This window comes from Parasteatoda tepidariorum, chromosome 5 (assembly GCF_982258835.1).
Source record: "Parasteatoda tepidariorum strain Cologne lab strain chromosome 5, Ptep-v5.0, whole genome shotgun sequence".
NCBI lineage: Eukaryota > Metazoa > Arthropoda > Arachnida > Araneae > Theridiidae > Parasteatoda > Parasteatoda tepidariorum.
In genome coordinates, this window is record NC_141759.1 from 109,450,139 (window position 1) to 109,468,681 (window position 18,543).

Here is an 18,543-nt window from a genome sequence, read left to right on the forward strand (position 1 = left end):
TGATTTTATTCATTAAGCATCAAAAATATATCGTAACTGGTTTTATATATTTACTTTATATATTATATTTAAAAGTATAAGTTTTATATATTATATTCAAAACTTAATTTTAATTAGCCGGAGCAATTTCAAGAAGATTTGTTCCTGACACTGCTGCGCCTACTCCATCACTTACAGCTAAAGAATGGCTGAATGGAAAAAACAGAAATCCTATTCTGATATCCATGTATGTAAGTATGGTAATAGTCATTGTATGTTTTGTAATAACTCCAGGTAAAAAAAAAATTAACTGCATAGCTGCCAGCTTTCATGAAAAGATATTGGAGGATTCCTAACTTTTGGGGAAATCTTTTTTGCTCATAGGAAATATTCAAATTTTTTTTTAACAATATCAAAAACTTTTACATTTTTGCAACTTTTATTTTTATTTTACATATTAATACAAATTCTACGTTTTTATTCTAAAGATATATATATATATATATATATATATATATATATATATATATATATACACACACACTCATGGACAAAAAAATTAGCGCACCAAGAAGGAGTCGTCAAAATGAAACAAAATTTTACATACGTGATGACTACTTTGATATAAGTAAATGATTAGAAAATCAAAGAAAAAGGACAATTTATTTCAGAGATAAAGGCAAAAGAACGGAGGACCTAATACCCCGTTGAACCCCCTCTAGCTCGAATGCATGATGCAATACGATCGTGCATTGAGGCATACAAGTTCTGTATGAAGTCTTGAGACATTTCGCTCCATATTTGCTGTAACCTTGCCTCTAGTTCGTTCGAACTCGTGGGATGCCCAATTCGCCGTCCCAAATGATCCCAGATTAGCGTGATTGGAGACAAATCTGGGGATCGGCAGGCCAAGGAAGGGTAGTAACAGTACGGAGACAGTCTTGTAACACCCTTGCCGTATGAGGCCGAGCATTGTCATGTTGAAAAATGGCTCCTAGGAGCCGTTGCATGAGTGGCAACACATGCGGTTGCAGGATTTCATGGACATACCGCCGGGCTGTCATGGTGCCACCAAACAATACTAGGGGCCCCTGTGTCTTCTCGAACCATACGAAGGCGCCTGGCTGAAGGACAGTTGGTATCGCAGCGCCCATTGCGTGTGTTGCCCATGACACCCACCTATCGACACCTCCGCTTGGAGTTAGACCGCCCACGAGGAAACTGAATTGCAGTGGAATGGAACAAGGTCGTCTTTAGCGACGAATCAGATTCAATCTCAACAGTGATGACAATCGTGTTCGTGTGTGGAGACACCGTGGTGAACGCCTCAATCCTGCCTTTGCTGTACAGCGACACACCGCTCTTACAGCTGGTGTGATTGCATGGGGTGCCATTGCCTACAATAGGCGGTCACCCCTAGTATTATTCCGTGGCACCATGACAGCCCAGCTGTATGTCCATGAAATCCTGCAGGCACATGTGTTGCCACTCATGCTACGGCTCCTAGGAGCCATTTTCCAACATGACAATGCTCGGCCTCATACGGCAAGGGTGTCACAAGACTGTCTCCGTACTGTTACTACCCTTCCGTGGCCTGCCCGATCCCCAGATTTGTCTCCAATCTCGCTAATCTGGGATCATTTGGGACGGCGAATTGGGCATCCCACGAGTTTGAACGAACTAGAGGCAAGGTTACAGCAAATGTGGAACGAAATGTCTCAAGACATCATACAGAACTTGTATGCCTCAATGCCCGATCGTATCGCATCGTGCATTCGCGCTAGAGGGGGTCAAACGGGATATTAGGTCCTCCTTTCTTTTGCCTTTATCTCTGAAATAAATTGTCCTTTTTCTTTGATTTTCTAATCATTTACTTATATCAAAGTAGTCATCACGTATGTAAAATTTTGTTTCATTTTGACGACTCCTTCTTGGTGCGCTAATTTTTTTGTCCATGAGTGTATATATATATATATATATATATATTGTTTTTTTACTTATTATTTCCCACCCCCTTTTTTTCATATGTCTATAATTTTTCTTTGTTTTATTCTTCATTTTGAACTTATATATATATATATATATATATATATATATTGTCTAATTTAAATATGTTTAGATTTTGGCTGTTTTATTTTTTAAATATTTCTTTTGTCTGAATACTTCTGGATAAATAATTTAATACTACTATATTTGCATTACTTTTTTTTTGTTTTCTTTTATTATTTAGATTTCTTTTTTTTAATTTCTTACGGTTTGTGTAAATAAAAGCTTTTAATTTTATTTTGAAAATTCATTTATTCCGTAGATGTTGAAAATTTTTATTTTTTATTTTAAGTAAACTTATTTGTTTGATTCTTGTACATTTGCATTGTTTTGCAATAATTTGTTTATAATCAATCTTTGAACCAAGTGGAATATTTTTCTAACTTGTTTCTAAAATTATTTAACAAGAATTAACTTAGAAGCTGGAATTGCTGACATGCGTTTTTTAATACTTTTATTTTTCCTTTAGGTTCTAAAGTGGTTATTTATTTGATATTTTTTAATTCGAAATATATTCTATATATTCTTCCTAATTTATTTTTTAAAAAAAATGTGGTATTCATAAAGAACAGTTATTTTTTATATAAGTTATTTTCACAAGTAATTTAAAATAAGAACATTACAGAATCGAACTCTGATAATGTTTTTAGATTTGATATTCCTTTTTTCTCTTCACTAAGAATGTTCTTTTTATATTGACAACACTTCAATATTTGAAGAAGAAAAAAATTTCTCCTATGCAGCTGTAAAGTTTTACATTTATCTAAAGTTTCTTATTCTCTAGGTTTACGGTAAATTTTAGTTAAATTTTAAATAACTGGTAGGTTTTTAGACTCTTATTAAAAAAAAAGAAAAAACATTTGAAAAAGTTTTTTTTAATTTTTTCATATGTCTTAAATACATTTTAGAGAGGGATGTGAACACTGCAAATAATGACATTTTTTAATTGTGTTATATTTGTGTTACTTATTATAATATTAATTACTTGTAGGTTTCATCTTCACTGTGTTTCTTCTTGCAATAATTCAACTGCTGGAAAACCTTGATCAACTTGAGTAATCATGAAACAACCTGGGAGAGAATGAAAAATGCTTTGAATACCTCTGCAGTAAGTTCTAAATAATATGAAATTTGTAAATTTCTGTATTACATATACACTTTAGAAATCAATTGTTCCACAGATAACCTAGGTGATGTACAGATTAACTTGAGTAACCTCCTTTTTAAGTACACTTCAATAATTTTCTTTTCAAAATCCATTCAATTACTTTTGTAAAATTGTACTGTATTATTACATACAAAAGCTTCATATACCATTTACTTGTTGCTGAACTTTATTCAGTTCCCCTTAATATCATGCTCAATATTCACTATAATCTGGTACAAAACAATTTTTCAATTGATTATATAGAATCAATTGATCATTAAAGCACACAATTTTGTGCTAGTTTACTTCTGCAAATGTTTTAATATTTTACAAATTAATTTGGGTTCTTCCTTAACATTTTAATGAACATTATCTGAATCTAAAAGTCATTCTCAGTCAATTAGGAATTCAGCTCATAATTAACTTAATGTTCATATTTTTTATATTAAAATTATAGATTAAATTATACAAATCAATGTCTAGCAATGTAGAAACTTTTAAAACAAGAATTTAGTTACAGTTTTAAATTGCCATTTCTTTGGAAAATGTAATTACTGTTTCCTCACATAAATACTTTGAAAACACATTAAGAAAGTAATTACCTTTTTTCTTATAAATAAATAATATTTTAAAATAACATAGAAAATATTTTAATTGATATTTCATTGAAAAGTAGTTATTTAATTTTAGTATATTTTATGCCTATGCAACCAGTAAACCTTTAATGACTTATTATTTATGTTTTGAAGAAATTGATGATGTGTGTCATTTTTAAGTGTTTTGTGTATTATGCACAAGTTTGCTGATCCGCACTTTGTGAGCCACTCAATTCTGTGGTTAATCGACAGTTTACTCTACAGTTAACAAGCATCAACAAGTAACTAAAATTGAAATTGCTAACTTTTGCTTTGTGTATAAAGTTTTTTTCCTTTTTTTAAAGGAACCAAATATCTTTTTATTATGTATATAATAATAAAATATTAATAATTAAAATATTCTAAATTCTTTTGGTGCAAAAAGAAAGAAAAAGAATATGTTAAGCAAACTTCAGATGAAAATTATGAAAACAAAAATACTTTAAGTTTTGAGAAAATATGTTTTTTTTTCAGCTCATCATTTTTTTTTTAACAAATTTTGTTTTAAATCAGAACTATCTGTGGGACACAAAACAAAGTGTATTCATAAGTTATTTAAACATGTTTAGATAAATTATTTTAGCTTGTTCTTTTTATTTTAAAATTTTGTATTATATTTACTGACTGTCAGGGCCTTATTATCGCACGGGCCTACGGGGCATGGGCCCAGTGTCTGATGGGGCACTAAAGACACAAAATTTAAAACCTATAAAGAGCCATTTACACTGCATCCAATTTCCGAGATGTAATTGAACCTAGTAAAATAAAAAAAATTTTCATTAACATTTCTGCCTCTTTAACTTGGTTTTTTATTTTGTTGGAAAGTTCAATTGCATTTATTGACTAGAATGTTAGATGTAAGTTTATTCATGTTCTTAGTAAAATAAAAAAAGAACTTGAAATCCACTGAGAGTTGAGTTAAATGAGAAAAGAATTATTAAATTCTTGTTTAAAAATTAACCTGATTTTTATGGTTATTGGTAAAAAGTTTTTAAAAAAAACTAACACTGTTTTAGAAACTAAACTTTTCTTCAGACATTTTTTTGGAAATGCAGTGCACTACTGATTAGATTTTTTATGAATTTAGAAATTTTTAATTTTGAAGATCAACTCTACTGCAGGTTATATTTAACGTAAGTAATTATCTGAATTATTACATTTACTTGTCAAAGTAGACAATTTTCTTTTTCCTTTTTTAAAAACAAAAAATAGTTAAAGCATATTAATCTTCTATAATCTGTTCCTCAATTTAGGTAAATCAATTTTCAAAATACAAAACAAACTTTTTTGTAACAGAAAGTTATATTTTTAACAGACTTCTGAAAAAGGTAAAATTTTTGCAGCACATAAAAATTAAATTTTTTTTTATTATTATACAATACTCGTGAAACTACAAAATTGGAAAATGATGTTTCATTGAAATAAAAGTGGGTACACTTTAACCATATACTTCCTCCACTACATATGTTTAGCTTTTTAATGCTAAATATGTTAATCCTTATCTACAGAAGAGAAATAATTTCATACAGAGTTGTTGGTAAAACTACTTTTATTGCTAACTGATGGCACAGCATGGAAGAAGTTGAAAGTAACTTTTATTTTTATCTATCTAAATATTTGTAAATGAATCTATGTTAACTGTCCAACTTTATTCGTGACATTTTCCTGTGGCGTGATGTCTTTTTATTATTTTTCTTCCCTCTTTCTCCCAATGTGGCCACTCTGAATGAATCAATTTTTATTGCTTGAATGGCTAATTAAAACTGCAAAACAGTGCTTCATAGAATTAGTGTCAAACTTTTTGCATTTGAGAAAATTAGGCTCCGCCCATGATTGTTTCATAATTTTTGTTTCTTCAAGCAGACTCTTTCATCAAGAATAAAAATATTTCTGTATTATTAATTCATAATTGGTTCCTTAGATTTATTTTCTGATTTTATGTTGGGTTAAAAAGAAAAGCCCTATTTAAACTAATACAGCACTAGTACTCTGATAAAGTTTCTGGTACATACTACAAATGTGTGCACCCTTTGTCACCCGGCTCCATTATCATTAACTTGTTTGTATTTAATTCTGTCACACAATCTGGGATCTGTTCATGCGGCCTTGAGGTTAGTTGTGCACATACTTATGAAGGATCAAGTTTATGTCCTCCTGATGCCTACAACACCAGAGAGATATGCATTACTGTCTCAGTGACGGACTTTGATAAAAACAAGCTTTAGAATCTATGGAGTGTGATTTATAGTATGTGTGTCCGTGTTACCAAGGAGGCTCACTTATCTATTGTATGTATCTTTCTATCTCCTGCCTAGTGACATTAAGTCATACAATTCAAATATAAAATATTCTAAACAAGAAAGGCAATTTAAAACGAAAGTATTTATTTAGAAATAAATATAAAAAAGACATTTATTCTGATTTTTAGACAGTTAGGACAACTGATATTTATGCGCATTAGATTCAAATTATTTAAAAAATTGTCAGATACTTTAACACAAGGCACTAAATGTGTGCTTTTGGATTATGTAACTATAAATTTAATTTTTTTTTTAAATAAAAAGCATTACTAGAGAAATAAAAAATTTTGATAAATTCTTATTTAGATAATTAAATTCAATAGTATTTAGGTCCTATGGAATAGAATCGATTTTATTGTTTAATTTCCTTCGAAGCCCTTGATTAGAAGTTTCCAAGGATTTCTTCAAAATTTGAGGGAAGAACAATCGGTATTTTACGATATCGCTGAATATTTTCATTTTTGACCGGGTAAAAATGCATGTCACGCTTCCACCGGGCTATTTAATTTTCGACTCGTGCTCATAACAGTATTTTGCTAACACAATTTTAGTTTTACGCTTTCATATTTAGCGTGTGTATACAACATTTCTTTTTCAGCACAACATCTCTTTACAGGCCTTGGTTGCCTCAACCACACGTAGCCTCCAATGCCTCCTGTCCATGGCGACTTTTTTCCAGTTGTTTAACCTTAATACTTTTAGATCTTTAGAAGTGTCATCCAGCCATCTAGTTGGAGGTGTCTTCCTCTAGCTCGAGATCCCGAGGGATTTTTAAAGGTGCCGATTCGGACTGCATTATTTTCTGAACCTCTCCAGATATGACCAAGCTATCTTAATCTATTGCTTCGAATGACCTGCACTATCTGTGACTGTCCATGGAGTCTATATAATTCAAAGTTGTATCTGATTCGCCGACAGCCTCTTTCCTGTACTGAGCCAAAAATATTCCTAAGGATTTTCCTTTCAAAAATACCGAGAGCACGCTGAGTGTCTGCTTTTAGTGTCCATGTTTCACTTGCATGGAGCAATACAGGTAGAATAAGAGTCATAAATTTTAGTTTTTCGACTGATTAGGCTTGATCTTAATTGATTTCTTAGTCAGGGTTCCTGCACCGTCAGGAAAACCTGCGAAAGTCAGGCTATTCTAAAATTAAGCGAAAAAGTCGGGATTTTTCTTACATATTCATAAAGTTAGGAAAATAAAAATAAAAAATATAGTTCATTCAAAGACTGACAGGCAAAAATAAATTTTAAAGGAAAAATTCTGTTATTCAAAATACGTAATTTCCTCATAATAACATTCCTCTTTCCCTGGTAGAACTTTCCTGTTAGCAATTTTCCTCCTGTTTATCCAATGATAAGGAATTTTTGATAGGGTTGCTAGGTTTATTACTCTTTGTGTGAATAACTGGTTTACAGACAATAGTAGCTGAAGCAACAGCTGAAAAATCAAAAAAGGAATTTTTACTGTTTTGTGATATTGCCTAAAAAAGGAGAGCAAAAGAGTTTCTTATAGTTTAATCCACAGCAAAAGAGATTAGATAATTTTTTTCGAATTATTTGCACGGAGAAAAAAAAAGAAAATTTGTGGGAGGTTATAAAAAATTTTCTTAACCTCTCTCATGGTAACGCAACAGTCGAAGGGGGGTTTTCAATCAATAAAAGCTTATTGGTTGAAAACCTCAATGAAGACTCTATTATTTTACAAAGGCGTTTGTATGATTATGTTTCATTTATAAATGGAATAAAAAACATAGACATTAATGAAAAAATGCTAGATACTGTGAAAGGATCTAGAACAAGATGGAGACATGCATTAGAAGCCCCCTCCCAAAAAAAAGGAAAAAAAAACGAAATACTATGTACATACTCTTGAAATCCTTTTGTTATTAGGCAAAGACCCTTTTTCTACTATTGCCATAATTTTCTTTTATGAATAATAACAATGAAGATTTGATGTATTTATTTATCTAGCATTTTCTATGGTATTAGGTTGAGTTAATAATAACTTCTGCATAGAAAATTGAAAGTGCATGCTAATAGAAGTGAATTCTGCCAAAAGGGTATACTTGAACCTTTTTCGAAATCCAATAAATTAAAAATTATGTCTTTTAGTTTTAATATATCTATTTTATTATTCTCTCCCACTAATGTCATCCAATTATATTTTCTTTTACTTTTTATTTAGAATTTTTCAGTAGTATTGTTGAATTAGTAAAAATATCTTAAACGGTGAGAATATAGTGAAATTGCATATGATTTTGCTTTACAAAGTGTAAGTGAATGCCTACAAAGTTAGATGAATGAAGGCATTAAGCTTGTAAAAGAAACATGAAAACAAAATAACAAGCAGCCTTAAAAAGCAACACCAATTACCCACTCAGCACTAATGATAGCCTTTGATTAAGAGTCATGGTGGCTCAGGGGATAGAGTGTTCGCCTTCCAATCAGGTGAACCGTATTCGAATCTCAGCAACAGCTGGTCAATGCGAATTCTGCACCCGGCTAACACCAACCATAGTGCCGACGTAAAATATCCTCAGTGGTAGCCAGATCATGGGTTAGAGTCCCTTTGCCGTCAGGTTAACCATGGGAGGTTTTTATGGCTTTCCTGCCCATGTAACGCAAATGCGGGTTAGTTTCATCTAAAAGTCCTCCACAAAGGCAGATTTCTCCCAATCCTGGTCCCCTTGTCTTCTGGACTGGGTTCAAAATTACAATGATACTTAGTTGAATATTAGTAGCCGTAAACCTAAAAATTGGGTTTGCTATTCGTCAGCGGTTATAAATTTAAAATAAAATCTTTGATTAAGTTGCTATAATGGGTCTGTGTGTACCTCTTTTTGGTTTGATTGAGGCACTGATGCCACACCTCTTTCCTTGTGTTGGATAAAATTGGGACAGATCCTTTGCTTACCAAAATCTTTGTAAATGAACTGCCATTATTAATTCTGAATCTTCTCATAGGCAGTCGTTCAACCGCATCAGTCGCTAATGCTTGATATTAATGATTGTCACATATGCTTTATATATAATGGTATGCCACACATGTTTATTGCCATAATCCTAGCATGGTTTATTTCCCTTCCTGTAAACATTTAAACCAATTAAAAACAATTTTTCTATTATTAGACATCATTTTGGTGCACCTGGACCAACATTGCATAATCTACATTTTCTGAGGCTGTTAGCCAATAAATGTTTTCATATTTATTCACTGTTAATTTCAATTTTATGTTAGATTTCTCGAACAAGCAGGTCAACCAGTCCTGTCAGGCTAATCTAATCTTTGCTTTTAGCCATTCCCACGAATATAATCCTGCATCTTAAGTTATGTTGCTTTACTTTATTTCTTAACCATCCACCAAACCATTTAGACTCAACCTGTATTAAAAAAACATACTAAGAAACCATGTTGTGAATATTAATGTGTGTATAATTATAAATTGAAATTAGTACATTTTATCAGAATTTCCATAATTTAAATTGAAGTAAATTTGAATTATTTATGTTTTAATGCCATGAGAACATTAATGTTGTAAAAGGATAAATATTTTATTCCCCCCCCCCTAAATTTGTATGTTTAACATTAAAAAAATTATTAAAAATTAAATTATATTTTTTAGAATGAAAATCCACCTCATGCATTTTGTAAAATCAACAGAAATTTAAATAAAGGAGTGGTAAGTATCTTTTTTTTCCCCAATGATGTGAAATACTATACGATATATGTTAACTACTACTTTTAATAAGTTATTACTTTTTAGTGTCTTGTGATTGAAATTATCTTCATAACTTACCTTTCAGAATATTTGCTTTCTTGAGCTGACATGACCCTAAAGCCATACCTGCCAACTTTTACGCATTTGGCGTAAAATTTTATTTTCATATTTAAAGTGGTAGTAAATATATACTATTTTTTCTTTTATAAACTTAATTTTTAAATAATTTTGTAATGATCTGATCTTCGCCTTGTAACAAGAAATTTAAATCAGATAAGTGTTTGGTTACATCAACCATAAAAGATAAATCTTGCAACCATATTTGATCAGAGAACAAGCTTGTATCTTGATTTATAATTTGTAAAAACTTACATATTTTTTCTTTCAAATCCCATAATTGTTTGAGAACCTTGGAGCAAGATAACTAACTTACCTCGCTATAGTAGGATAAACCTGATTATGTACTATTTAATTGATAGCTTAGTGTGAAACGGACTCCATTTCAGCCAATTAGAATTTTACATTTTCGTGCGCACAATTTAAAATGATCCGCATAGTTTATAAATAAAGTATATTATAATTTTATATGCTGGTTTTATTTCTAATTCACATTTCTATTTTATTTTTACTTTGCTTCTGATATATTGACTGGGCCACAAAAATGCTCATCTCGGGCCGCTAGTTTGACACCCCTGGTTTAGAAGAAATTTGGATCCGTTAACGAACCTTTCACAAAATATCTTTCCATAAAAATGGACCCTTCACAAAATAATTTATCTTTTAATTGGACCCTTCACAAATTTGTTTATCTTCATTATTGTTTTGTTAATTGAAGAAACCCTTCCCAGGAATAAAAGAAAGACCATTCGAAACGAACTAAGTTTTCCAAGTTTCCCTATGTTTAAATTCCAAATGTAGTATTCTAAGAAAATATTTCTACTTTTACAAGCATCATGTGCGCATTCTTATTGATATTAAATTATATATTTTTTTTTAAATAAATAATTGATCAATTTATGATTCATAATAAATTAATTATTCTTAACATTACATAATAGATTATTATGTAATAAAAATTAATTTCTAGCAATTTTTGAAATAAAATATTATAAATTTAAGAATTGTATCTGAGATGAATATTCTGTGTTGAGCAGTATAGGCTAAATACCAAATATTTGTATGCTCCATCTCTAATTTAGAAGCAGCAATTGTTGAACAGAATCTTGTATCTATTTGCAATTTAAAAACTTCTTGAAAAGGCTTTCAGCAATTTTTGCAATAACAAGACCCTATTTGCACAAATTCAGAAAAGTACTACCCTGTTTGAAAGAGTGCGACTTACCTCTTGTTTTATATTCACAAATTGTGAGTAGTTTTTTCACAATTTTACAAAAAACAAGACCTTTCCCAAAATGTCTGGACAGACCCCTGATAACCTTTCTCTATTTGAATTGGTATAAATTTTGTAAATGAGTGAAATTTCTTTTCATTTATCTCTTCTGATTGAGTCACACATAGTCTGTTCTTTTGGATCAACTTTTTTTTTAAAGTCCAAAGGGCTATTTTACATAATATAACTCATGATTGTAAAGGGTGGGCCATTTATTTATTCTCGTAGACTGCAACAAAAATTCTTCTAAGTATCCCCCTCTCTCTCTCTCTCAAAAAAAAGTGTAAACAACCAGACCTAGTTTGTGTTATTAACACCAATCGCATTCGATGGCTGGGACATCTGTTGACCAAAACCCCTAAAAAAAATTCACCTTTTTTATACTAGTAGGTACAAGAAAAGGGGTTGTCCAACGACTAGGTGACTGATTGTAGTTGAGAGGGACCTAAAGATAATAGGAATAACTAACTGGAAGGCCATGGCATAGAATAGATCAAGATGGCAAAAACTTATTGGGATGGTCTTAGCCTGTCATAGGCTGTAGTGCCCAAGAAGAAGAAAAAAGGATTATTTTACAAATTCAAGTGATCGTCCATTTCGTTATGTTAGCAAGTGTTCTTGCATAAAGCTAAAATGATTGTTTATTTAGGAACCAAAATGTTCTGCGTGTTTGTGGAAAATATTGACATTTAAGAAGAAGTAAACAAATGAACGAGAATGGTTTGTGGGGGTTGGTGAGCGAAGCGAGCAGGGGTTGTAGCCTTCTAGTAAGATGAGAGTAAACAAACAAAAATAAAAAAGATGCAATTAAATTTGTATGCATTTTTATGGGAATTCCAGTTATAAATGGCAATTTTTATGTCTTTGATATAATGACATCTTGTAATTTATGATGTTTTTGTCCAATCTGACAGCCTCACATCATATCAAGGTCCTACTGTATGTATAAAATATTTTTCTTAATAACTTATGGAGATAATTTATAATAAATCTGAGTACATCATTGTACAAATTACATCATTGCTTTGTTACAAGTGTCTTGATTATTCAAGTTCTAAATTTCTTTGTTTTGTCTATCATTTGAGAGAATAGTTATGACTGTGCATATTAATGGATGAATAAAAAGTTTGAAATTTCTTATTCAAAATAGGGAACCCACTTCTAGTGTAAAGAAATTTGGATGTATTGTTTCCTGAAGATCAATATTTTCCAAAGTCTATTGCAATCTACTGGAAAACAATAATACTATATTATTTGTTTTCTTATCATGATGCTTTAGTATATGTTAATTTTAGGTATTGCTAGCCTAGCCCTGTTCATCATGGTGCGTAGCGTTTTTAAAAAGTGCTTAAAGGTGCTTATTTTCGTTATTTAAAAGCCCTTCAAGGTGCTTTTTTCATAGGGTGTTTAAAAAGTGCTTAATTTTCCCTTTTAGAAATGGAGATTTCTTTCTTTACCCTATCGATTTTTTCCACGTATTATGCAAAATGTGATTTTCTCATATGGGCTTTGCACATTGTTCTATGCAACGTTTCCACAATTCATTTAACCGCAACCCATTTCAACAATCAACCACAATCCGACCGTCCGTCATTAGTGTCCATGTTTCAAGAAATACTCGTGAGTCCGTGTGAGTGTCTACTGAGCTGAGTTTGGTGAGATTATTGCTCTATCACGTACAACTCTGCTCCATTTTGCAAAATATTCTCAAATTCAGACTTCATTCCCCCCCCTGATATTGAACCGAAAAATCTCTTAATCAACGAGTTCTTTATCATTAACTAGTTATTTTATCATGATCAAGTAAAGTTTATAAAAATTATTTTGCATTTTGTTAATGTGTATAGTACTTGAAAATATTTTTTGAGTGCTTAAAAGATGCTTATTTTTTTGTTTTAAGATTTCAGTACTAACCTTGTTCATGAACTCTTTACCTTTACAGTTTGAGTACAACTCCCAACCTGAGTTTTTACGGTACAGCAGTAAAGTTCGCACCATTGAAGGAACCATTACTCAATTTCACAAGACTGATATTGTAAGGCATGTTAGCTTAAGACGCAATCCATCACTTGTAAGACAATGTACCAGGGAAGAAGAATTATTAAAATAATTATTTTAATTGCTCTCAGTATTCAACCGTAATTTTTGTTTGTTGTATAATTATATACATAACAAGTTTTCATTGTATAGTTTTTTAATATTGTATAATTATGTCGCCTGGCTAACCGTGGGAGGTTTTCGTGGTTTTCCTCTACATGTAAATTAAATGCAGGTTAGTTCCACCAAAAAGTTCTCCTTAAAGCAAATTTCTCCCAATACTTGATCCAGGAGTTCCCTTTTCTTCTGGATTGGGTTCAAAATGACAAGAGCTGAACACGAGTAGTCGTAAACCCAAAATTCAAACGGTTTGTGAATTCACTGTTTCTTCAATGTTGGCATTTTATTTCTTCAATGTTGGCAGGTATGCAATGAAAAACTACTTATTTAGAAAATATTTAGCATGATGAACATAATTAATTTTTTCCTTGTTTCATCAGTCTTTAAATTAAGTGTTACAGACAGTTCAATTTACTGGTTTGGAATGACATCTAGTCTAGGTCTGAATTTGTTTTGGTGTCTGCGCAAGCTAAAAATGAATATAATATAAATTTAATTTTCCACTCAATTTTAGTAATAAAATCTCCTGACTTTTCCAGAATTTTCATTAAAATTTCAATTAAATTCTGTATTACACTTTTGTTATAAAAGGCAATATTTTGTCAGAAATAAAATATACTTTTGTTCAATTAGCAATGAAACTTATTTCTTGATAGAAGATTTGCAAAATATTAAGTTTTGTAAAAAATAAAAGTATTTTTAACTAATTTGAAACAGGAAATTGTTTAACAAAAAATATTTTTCACAAATTAGTATTCCAATATTAATATTTCTAAAAAAATTTAATCATAGCAAAATTTTTACACAGAATAATAAAAATATATGTTAGACATTGAGCCTCATTGGTTATTTATTGTTATAATCAATTTTAAAATGGATTATTTTTCAGGTTTGTCTGAAGCTTTTTTCAAGTTTTGGCCTTAAACGAATCTTAAAAATAATAACTAGCCGATGAGTTTCAAAGGAATAACTTTCACAAAAAAGTAAATAGTTAGTAAAAACTTAGTTGCTACATGGTTAAACTTTATTTGGATTATAACTGAAATTAAATCATTAATTTGTAAAAACTACTTTTTGTTTAAAAATTTGTTTTAAATTTCTTCTTCAATCTAACAATATTTTCAGTTCTAATACTATGTTTTTAAGCTTTCTGCATAAGTTAAATTTGGCTCTTAAGCAGGTGTAAGATGACTTACATCTTTAATAATAGGTTTATTGATGAACTATGTTACTTTGTGTTTCAATTTTTTCAGATTTTGTGCTTAAAATCGTGCTTTGATCTGCAATTTATATACTTGTGTATTTTAAAATCTACATGGTAAACCATCAACTGAAATGTCATTTTTTAATAATATGTGATGTATGTTCGATCAAAAAGTAATTGTAATTTATTATATAAAAAATTATATATCTGATGAGATCTTGCCTCATATTGAAGAAATATATTCTGGAATTTTGTAAAATTTCCTTGCAAAAGCATGGGGATTTAATTTCTAAATTTGAGTGGGACACAGCTTTGATTATGACAGCAAAAATTGCTATCTGAATTATGGATTTTAACAATGTGAACAGTCCCAATTCATTCAGATTAGCAGGGCTTTTGTGTAATTTGTATTTCTTTGATTACAATTGTTGCAGAATATGCTGTTTCTTACACATGTTACAGTTCCTCCATATTAAAAGCTGTAGTCCGATCAGCTGCCACAAGAGTTTGGGATCGACGTTGGTTGAGGTTTTGTCCTTATGGTGATCAGTGGAGATCAAAAATGAATATTTATTGTACTCTTTGTTGAACCACATTTTGTAATATTTATTTTATGCATTTTAAACGTAAGTGCTCGTAAATATCATTTACTCGAGACTTTATATCAAGTTATATCACATGTTTGAAATTGTTGATAATATTTTTACTAATTGTTTCATAATTTCAGATTTTTTCTTCCTTTCCAAACAGTATTTCCTGTTAAATAATATCAATGCATTTATTCAAGTCTCATTTTTTCAATATTTTTGTTTTTATCAAGGAATAGTTATGGGGAAAAAAATTTATTTTGCATAGTAACACAAGGTGCATAGCATTTTTAAATAAAGCTTAAAGGTGCTTGTTTTTGATTTACATTTTTTAAAAGCATTTAAAGGTGCTTTTTGTATTCGAGGTTAGTAAAAAGTGCTTAATTTTCTAATTTTTAAAAAGAAATTTTTTCTTTGCCTTATCGATTGTCATTCTAAATTTTAGAAAATGCATGATTTTCCCAATTTTCTCTGTAATATTTATCAGAAAGTAGTTATTTTATCATGATTATTTAAAGTTTTTGACAATGTTTCTAAATTTTATGTTTATAAATTAAGAACTTTAAACGATAGAAGAAAATGTTTTTTATTATTGCATAGATCCTAATTACGATTTTTTTTTGGAGAGTAATTAGAAATATTTTTTTGGTGCTTAAAAAGTACTTAAAAGGTGCTTATTTTTTGTTGAAAAATTGGCTGCTCACCCTGTAACATAAAAAAACTTCAAAAACACGTTTTTCAAATCACGGATTAAAATTTAATAAAAAATACAATTTAAAAGAAGTATACGTTAAATAAAAAAAAATTCTTTTATTAGTTTCAAAATTAGGTTAGCTATAAACTCCCAAAAGAAGTAATTTCATACTATGAGCCCATTAAAAAATTTAAAATTTAGTTTAAAATTGTAAATTAAATATTTTTAAAATTAGATTTTAATATTTTTGATTGAAGTATCGCTAATTTTAAATGCAACTAAATGTCATTTAAAAAATATTAATTTGAATAACACTCCTAAATTCAGCATTTTAAAAATTCTGCAGTTATTGAATTAATCAATCAAGTTTTTTGTCTTTATAATATTTAAAAGTCCTAAAAATTCTGAAATAAGAAAGCGGGTGGAATTTATAAGATATTTCAATCATTTAGTAGAATTATTTGTGAATAGTTCCACATTTCAACAAATCACAAATTTTTACAATTTGAAATTGTCTATTAATTCTTAATAGATTAGACAAAAGAGCGGAATTTCTTGAATCTATAGAAAAGTGATTTATTAAAACTTTTTAAAAGATTTGTTGGAAAAATTACAATGTTAATAGGCAATTCTGAAATTAAATTGGCATGAATTTGTTACTTTTCAATCAATCATATTGAGATATATTCCTGAATAAAAATATTATGAACTTTATTATATTTGAAAATATTGGTGCATTTTTGGAAGAAAATTTTTTTAAAAGTATGTATAATTAAATAAAAATTATAATACAATATATATATATATATTTCCAAAAATGTACAATTTAACATAACATTAAAATTTCTTAATATTAATTTAATTATTTTCAAAAATTGCCTGTTAGTTTGAAAAAAATGATATATTGAAATATGATACTGAACTTTTTAATTTTTTTAAGGGAAGGCTGTAAGACATTCTGAATTCGTAAAATACTTTTTATATCAAAGTTTTAGTAAGTTAAACTCCATTAAAAAAGTATGTTCACCATTCATTCAAGTTCTTTGTTTCATCTGTACATTTTTCAATTTGATCTGTAGTGTTGACATTTAATGTTAAAAACATATATTTTTTTTAAATATTTTTTAATACTTTGTTTTAATTATACTTGTATTTTTTGTATGTACGGACATGTAAATATATTTGTTAATAAAATTGTTTTTTGAAAATAGTTAAGTTTATTTTTTTATTTGTTATACCATGAAATTACAGTGTATTGACATATGAAAAAGAAAAAAATTTTGAAATTAATAAAAATTAAATTGGTAATACTTAATGCTCTGAGCATGAGATTTTAAGCTGTCAGTTTTTTCCCCCAACAAAAGTTTCCCCCCCCCATGTTATTCAATGGGAGAGTAGTGTGCAGGTGGCTCCAGGGCCCAACTTAACTTAATTGGGGCCCCTTTTGCTTTACAACTTCAGTAATGAAGAACCGAACTTCATGGAAGTATTTAGTTTTTCACCTCATTATAGGTAACAAACTACTATACTACTTTTATTTTACAAAACAAAGTAGCACTTGACACTTCAAACTGCGAATAAAAGTAGTAACAACAGTAGTTTCACAACTTGTAGTGCTGTAATTCCGACCACTAAGTTCAATGTTCCAAGGATTTAAACTATGATTTGTATGCAACCTATTAAGAAAGTTCATATATTAATTGCACTTAGCTCGCATTGCATTCGGGAGCAGTGTTTGAACCTGTTTCGCCACTAAAAATTTAACGAGTGCAAGTAAATATAATTTACGATAAAAATTGTAATCGTGTCTTTAAATCACGAATATGATTTTATTTTATGTCCGGTGTTGAAAAGCCGACCCATGTTTGGGTTTACGTCTATCAATGTTCTATTCCTTGTTTTTTAATTTCGAACCCAGCCCAGAAGACAAAGAAACTTCTAGATCGAAAATTGGGATAAACTAGAAGAAATTTTTGATAGAATTTTATATGGAGAGAAAAACCATCAGAATCTCTAACGGAGCCTTAATGGCAAAGGAATTCTAACCTTTGATTTAATTTTAATTGTAAATTATAATAATATTCGTTTTACTTACAATTATTTATTCTGATCGTCTCTTATACTAACCAGAATATCAGGTTGGCCTATACTTATGCAAATCCGGAACCCCCTCTTGAGACGAAAAAAAAAATTGCATTTTTGGGTTATTTATTAAAATTTTATAAAAATCAGAACTTTTTTTTTACTCCATCTACTATATGAAATAAGCAATTAATATTCCAAAATATTAAGTAAAGGAACCGGGATAGCCTGGTTCGTAGGGCAAAGGGCCCATGTCTAAGAGATCGTGGGTTCGATTCCCTGTCTGCCGAAGACTCCCCGTGTAGTTAATGGTGACTGCTGCACGTTAAATCTGTCGGGTCGCAAAGTCCTCCTTGTTCCCAAAGCAAATCAATGCCTCTGGGGGTACTAATCCAGGGGTTTCCTTGTCTTTTGGATTCGTTCAAGAATACAAGGCTACTGAGTAGAACATTAGTAGTCGTAAATCCAAATTGGGTTTACGACTACTAATGTTCTACCCAGTAGCCACATTGCAGACGTGACATATCCTCTGTGTTAGACTGATCAATGGTTAGAGTTCCCTTGCCGTCAGGCTAACCGTGGGAGGTACTCGTGGTCTTC

General features: G+C 30.1%; 2 long non-coding RNA genes across 17 annotated transcripts in view; both read left to right on the plus strand.

Moving 5' to 3' along the window:
- Window positions 1–3,486, plus strand: part of LOC147809981 (uncharacterized) — a 32,134-nt gene extending 28,648 nt beyond the window's left edge. For 7 of the 16 annotated variants that reach the window (XR_015433994.1, XR_015434000.1, XR_015434001.1 and 4 more), the window contains 2 exons: window positions 118–230; window positions 3,017–3,484. This is a non-coding gene — a long non-coding RNA (uncharacterized LOC147809981). Of the gene's footprint in view, window positions 1–117; window positions 231–3,016 lie in introns of all 16 variants that reach the window. The other 9 variants (XR_015434010.1, XR_015434011.1, XR_015434012.1 and 6 more) reach the window with 6 other exon arrangements.
- Window positions 3,487–5,928: 2,442 nt separating this feature from the next.
- On the plus strand, window positions 5,929–15,095 carry LOC147809982 (uncharacterized). The gene is made up of 3 exons (XR_015433992.1): window positions 5,929–7,140; window positions 9,734–9,790; window positions 13,162–15,095. It is a non-coding gene; the product is annotated as an uncharacterized LOC147809982 (long non-coding RNA).
- The last annotated feature ends 3,448 nt before the right edge of the window (window positions 15,096–18,543 follow it).